We start from the raw sequence: 7,086 nt of genomic DNA, 5'->3' as shown, positions 1-7,086 counted from the left end.
GTCCCGGTGTCCGGGAGTACAGGCACGGCACCTTCAGGAATGCGCTTATCGCACCCGAAGCCGGATGCGACCTTGAGTCCCAGGACAGAGAAAGAATAGTGTGCATTCAGCTGCTCTCAGTAACTCAACTGAACTGGGACCTGAGAACCATTGGAGAGCAAAACGTGATCACTGCTCGGGCCTGTCGCTGACAGAGAAAGATGGCGTCAGCATGGTTCTCGGCCTACTGGATGTAAACAGAAGACACGAACAGCATATACTCTTACCAATTAGCTAGAGCAGATGTAGGTTAGGCATTATGCATACTTGGATGAGAAATATATATAGATACATCATGCTAATATAATATATATGGCTAATACTATTAATGTAGGGGAAAATCGGATTTTATCCCTCAAGTGTGTGAGAGCAACTGTCAAAAATTTGGGGTCTGGATGGGGCGGGCCATAGAGGTTTAGGATTGTGAGAGTAGTATCATCAATAGTAAGGGTGAGTAATAACCAACGACCCTCTGTATCATGATGTTGAGAGTGCATAGTAATTCAAAGAGACTGATGACAAAGAATTATAACACCATTTCTGTTGGTTGTGGAGGGTGAGGAGAAGATTTCACAAATGTATTGTTTTTTTAAGTTTGTCAGTCTCCAGTTTATTGAGATGAGTCTCTTGTAACAAAGCTACTTGCCATTTCAAACAAGCTAAATGAGATAAGACACGCTGACTTTTGATGGGGCTTTTAAGGCCCTGAACATTCCCTGTCATTATTCTAAGTTGCATTATATTGATGATTCATAATTGCTGTCTCATGAAAAGAAAAAAACAAGGCATATTAGAATAGTAGAAGTGAAGGGAAAGAAAAAGTAGAAAAATAGAAGAAGAAAATGGTGCAGGAGAAAAGGTGAAGGTATACAACCTCCGAAAGATAGATATGCATAAAGATGGCATCTCTAGGGCAAAAGTCCATGAATGCTGAGGAAGAAGAGAAAGGCAAAGGAAAAAACCCTATAGGGTATAGGGACAGCAGAGCACGTGAGAGAGTCAGGCAAAGCACCTTCAGCGCATCCGCAGAAATTCTGAATATTAAGATATGTGGGAGCGAGATCAGAACGTATGATCTATCATTGACAGATAAGCCACAGTAATGACATATGTACATGAGGCATAGAAACTTAGAGGGACACCAGACTAACCATTTTAAACATGAAGGAGGACAGTTGGGGTATTGTGGACAGAACACGAGGCAAGAAGCTATACAAGGATTCCACCAGAGGTTCCTGTTTAGTTAAAAAAACTGGTGATAATTTGCATTAAACTGAACGAAAAGTATAAACATTGGAACAGTGATAAATTATGACAGTCATGTAATAGAGGATACCCCAAAGTCGATGGCTTCTGTTTTGTGTTGGTTAATATGGTTAATATGGTTTGTAAGTCAGCAGACTCATAGAAGGAGTAGAATTTGTCCTTGAAAGTGTGTTTCAAGCGGCATGGGTGGGTGGACTAGACCATATCTGATATTCAAGAGCTCCGTGTGACTTCAGCGCCTCGGTCGGGGTTAAGAGAGTTTCTGAACTTCTTCTACCAGTCCTCCTACATTCTTGGATGATGGAAGGCAGCCGCAACACAATAATTCCTGCATTTCATGTTTTAAAGGCATTTCCAACAAAACACCAGCACCTCGACACGCATTATTGGGGCCACCATTTTCTCTTCAGTCAACGCACCTGCAGTGAATTTCTACACTATGTGACCCTTACTTCTCGACCTCTTGCAGCGCTCTGAATATTTTTTTGATGCTGGAAATGTTGGCGCACTGCTTTTATTCAAATGTGAGGGCAATATTAATACGTAATTACTGCTTATGTGTTTTCCTTCATCTATGCTCTATTACATGTGACTTTCTTTCCTGAAGCTCCATATCGCTATGCTCTGCTCCACATGAGGCAAACAACACTTTGTTATAATCTTTGAATTTGGTTCCTACTATCTTCTTTTTTACTCTGACCATATTACCTGCTTTCTCTTGTTTTTTACTCTGGCCTCACAGCCCTATATGGGGCGATCTCGCAGAGTGGAAAGTGGTAGTAAGCCATCCTCGTTCTCTAAGGCTGCACATTAACTTTATTCATTGAGCACTTAGGGCCAGATGTAGGTAAATCTTTTTTTCCAACTCTTAAATACCGACTCCTACTAAATCGGTATTTTAGAATCGGAAAACGGGATGTAGGTAAAATTTTGCTAAATGTTACGGATTCATTATCATTCGGAATATCCAATCGGTATTTACCGAATCGGTATTTACCGATTCGGGAAATACCGAATCGGTAAGTCACATTCATTCACATGGGTCTTCAGGCCCATAGGAAGGTAAATACCGATTTGGTAAATACCGAATCAGCAGTTTTGAAATTGACATGTGAGCCTGCTAACCAATAAAGGACACCCTGCACACCCCACAACCAAGGCCCAGAGTTAACCAACCAATCAGAATGAAGCACCCCTCCCCAGTACCTGGGAGTGGGCACACCAATGCAGGTGCAGAGCAACTGAACAAACAAAAGGGCAGAGATGAGAGGAGCTGACTATCCAGAGCAAAGCTGTTAAACAGAATGGAGTCTCAGGAAGGGCAAAAGGATGGTGGTGAGCGCAAAAGAAAAATTAAGTTCAGCCCAGCAGAACTGCTGGTGCTTGTGGAAGAAATTGTGAGTCACTACACCCAAATTTTTGGCAAACAGTCTCTGCATGTTGCAGAGTCTGTTAAGAGAAACATATGGCTTGGCATACAGGCAAAGGTCAATGCCATTGGGGTGACCCACAGGGAGATTGACGACATAAAGAAACAATGGTACGACCTGCGCATAATTACCAAGAAGAAGATTGCTGCCCAAACAAAGGAGGCTGGTGTGACAGGAGGTGGTAGAAACAAAGCACCAAAACTGACTGAGCTGGAGGAGTTAGTGGAATCAACCCTGGAGCCAGAAAGCATCCATGGGATAGGTGACTTGGACAGTTCAGCAAGAGCAACAAAGAAACAAGGTAAGATGCTTGGACCCTAATCCAAACCCATTACCCTGAACCCGTTCCCCACTGTGTATAATCATTACACTCCTGAACAGCTTTCACTGGGGGCCAGCAATGCATCATGGGAGACGTAGTCATAGTTACATACATGCAATGCATACACCACACAATTTAGCAAGGCATGCCACACACATCTCCAAGCACACAATGTACCCGAGGCAAATGTGTGTAAACAATTTATTTAAAAAGTACACACATGTGGACAACACCATTGATCCTATGTCCATATGTTTTCACAGGTGTGTCCTCACGCAGTACAGCACCAGTAAGGGAGGAGAGTGCACCAGCAACTAATAGAAAAGAAAAAGAGAAACAAAGCATAGGTCATAGCGCTGTAGAAAGAGGCAACAACACATCCCAGGAAGCCTCAACACCTGAGCGAGCCACAACACCTGTGCCGCAATTGTTTGGAAACCCTGAGTTTGAACACACACCGCTTACACCAACACAAACGTCCAGGTCGTCCATGCAGGGAAGGGCAAGTAGGCCTGATGTGCCCCCTCTGAGGATCCTGGATACCTCAGATGAAGCGGATGAGGAGGTTGAAAATCAAACCATGTCACCTGTGGCTGACAAGGCCAGGCCGCAGATTACAGCAGGCACTGCGCGTACCAGTGTCCTTGGCAGGGCACTTGAGGGTGGCGAGGGGCAGGAAGGAGAGAGCGTCTTCTGTGGCATGGAGGCCGCAATGGTGAAAGTACAGCGCCTGCAGGCTAAGGCAATGTTGGCCGTGCACAGGCAGGTGTGCAGCATAAACTACAAACTGTCACACATAGACAAGGGAATAGGCAACATTGCTGGTAGCTTGGAGTCAATTGCCAAGGGGATGTCAGACATCTCAACATACATGGGTGTACTGTCTGATAAGTTGGACAGGGACCATCTAGGGCGTCACAGGGAGCGGCAGTGTATGCGGCAGCACTCCAAGGCACTTAACCGATTTGCAACATCAACATCACTACTGTGCCGCCGCTCAATAACCATGCAGGATGCAATAGTGCACTGCTGAACAGACTTGACACGGGGCATGGGAAGAGTGACCTCTGCGATGGAGCATATGCTCACCACTCAAACAGGCACTGCTGTTGACATGGGTGTGGAGGAGACAGAAGGGTCCACCAGCAGGAGTGGCTCCAGCACACCTGTACCAGAGCCATCACTTCTATAAAAGCCATTTGTTTCCCCTTTATTGCACCAAACACACCCCTTCCCATTTATAGCAGAGCCATAGTGTGACTGGTATATAATAAAGCCTGCCAAATAGCGGGGAACTGAAGTAAGTATCCCCGTAGGGCAGAATGCATGCTGCATCGCCTTCTTTACTTCCCCAGTCACATTGGCCATGCTTGCTCTCTCCCGGGTGTGGTGGACGTATATCGACACCATTAGAATAATACTTACCGCCTTTTTGTTTGCTGTTGTTCTGCCCCTGAAAGCCTCCCGGTATCCACTCTTCCAGAAACGGAGCACCTAGAAGAAACAGAGAAGAGGAAAACATGAAGAAACACCCTTTTTCCTGTTTGAACACGAACAAAGTACTCTGTATATAGACTTTTGGGTCTCAACAATCTGCATACAGCGAATGTCATACTGACTAATAAAGCACCCACTATTAACCCAATACGGCCTCCTCGCTTCTGTTTCCGCCCATCCCTACGACAGTCCTCAACTAAGATCCTTGTATATCGGATGTGGTCTACTCCACTCATGCCTTTTTAAACTCACTTTCAGGGTAGTTGGCTTTTGTGTATTCCTTCATCCCAGCCACACAATATGGGGAGTGGATGTTTTTAAGATGGGCCATCCTATCTGGATGGGGTTGGAGCTTTTCACAGCCCCACTTGCATTTTAAAGACTCTGCTCCAGCACACACACACACAGAACTTCAGAGACTCCAAGGACTAGGTGGCTGGCCTCCTTATCATAGCCTCAAGGACAGAAAAGGTACCAACCATCTTCATTCAATCAATCAAGGAAATTGTAGAGCGCGCTACTCACCCGTTAGGGTCTCAAGGCGCTGAGGGGGGTCGCTACTGCTCGAACAACCAGGTCTTGAGTTGCTTCCTGAAGGCGAGATATTCCTGCGTCAGCTGGAGGTGGGTGGGGAGGGAGTTCTTGGCTGCCAGGTAGGAGAAGGATCTTCCTCCGGCGTTGGTTTTGCGAATACGTGGGACGATGGCGAGGGCGAGGCTGGTGGAGCGGAGCTGGCGGGTAGGTGTGTAGAATGCGAGACGGTTGTTGAGGTACCTGGGGCCCGTGTCGTGGAGAGCCTTGTGTGCGTGGGTGAGGAGTTGGAATGTGATTCTCTTGCTGACGGGGAGCCAGTGCAGGTTCTTCAGATGGGCAGAGATGTGGCTGTGGCGGGGGATGTCCAAGATGAGTCTTGCCGAGGCATTTTGGATGCGCTGTAGTCTTTTCTGGAGCTTGGCTGTGGTTCCGGCGTAGAGGATGTTTCGGTAGTCCAGGCGGTTGGTGACGAGGGCCTGGGTGACCGTCTTTCTGGTTGCGGTGGGGATGCATCGGAAGATTTTTCGGAGCATGCGCAGGGTGTTGAAACAGGACGATGAGACGGCGTTGACTTGCTTGGTCATCGTGAGGGAGGAGTCCAGGATGAAGCCCAGGTTGAGAGCATGGTCCGTTGGCTTGGGTGCGGTGCCCAGGGCAGGTGGCCACCAGGAGTCGTCCCAGGCGGAGGGCGAGGGTCCGAGGATGAGGACTTCCGTTTTGTCAGAGTTCAGCTTCACACGGCTGAGCTTCATCCATTCCGTGAAGTCCTTCATTCCTTCCTGGAGGCTGGCTCTGTCGGTGGCGGGGTAGTTGGTGAGGGAGTGTATCAACTGTGTGTCGTCAGCGTAGGAGACGATGTTGAGATTGTGTTTGCGTGCGATGGCTGCGAGGGGGCTCATGTAGACGTTGAAGAGGGTGGGGCTGAGCGAGGATCCTTGTGGGACGCCACAGATGACTTCGGTAGCTGCTGACCGGAACGGGGGGAGGCGGACTCTCTGTGTTCTACCGGCGAGGAACGAGATGATCCATTCTAAGGCCGCGCCTTGGATTCCGGTGTCGCTGAGGCGTTGTATCAGGGTACGGTGGCATACCGTGTCAAAGGCTGCTGAGAGGTCGAGGAGGATGAGTGCGGTGGTTTCCCCGTTGTCGAGCATAGACCTGATGTCATCGGTGGCTGCGATGAGGGCGGTCTGGGAGCTGTGGTTGGCTCGGAAACTGGACTGTGACGGGTCGAGGGATCCGTTCGTCTCGAGGAAGGCGGAGAGTTGTTTGTTGACCGTCTTCTCGATGACTTTGGCAGGAAATGGGAGGAGCGAGATGAATCGGAAGTTCTGAGGTCCGTTGTGTCCGCGGTGGGTTTTTTCAGGAGGGCGCTGAGTTCGGAATGCTTCCAGCTCTCTGGGAAGGTGGCTGATGCGAAGGAGCTGTGAATGACGTCGTGGAGTTGGGGTGCGATGATGGAGTCGGCGCTGTTGAAGATGTGGTGTGGGCATGGTTCAATGGGGGAGCCGGAGTGGATGGTGCTCATAGTGTGGGCGGTGTCTTCGGTGCTGACCGGGTTCCAGATGCAGAGGGTGGTGGTTGGGTGCGCTGGTTCGGTGGTTGGGTCATTGGTCTGAGCGCCGAAGCTGTCGTGTATATTGGCGATCTTGCGGTGGAAGAACAAGGCAAGTGAGTCGCAGAGGCCTTGCGAGGGTGTAATATCGTTGTTGCTGGCGCGGGGGTTGGAGAGCTCTTTGACGAGGGATCCGTTCGTCTCGAGGAAGGCGGAGAGTTGTTTGTTGACCGTCTTCTCGATGACTTTGGCAGGAAATGGGAGGAGCGAGATGAATCGGACGTTCTGAGGTCCGTTGTGTCCGCGGTGGGTTTTTTCAGGAGTGCGCTGAGTTCGGAATGCTTTCAGCTCTCTGGGAAGGTGGCTGATGCGAAGGAGCTGTGGATGACGTCGTGGAGTTGGGGTGCGATGATGGAGTCGGCGCTGTTGAAGATGTGGTGTGG

Source organism: Lissotriton helveticus, chromosome 4_1, assembly GCF_964261635.1.
Source record: "Lissotriton helveticus chromosome 4_1, aLisHel1.1, whole genome shotgun sequence".
NCBI classification, from domain to species: Eukaryota; Metazoa; Chordata; class Amphibia; order Caudata; family Salamandridae; genus Lissotriton; species Lissotriton helveticus.
This window is presented reverse-complemented; position numbering follows the sequence as displayed.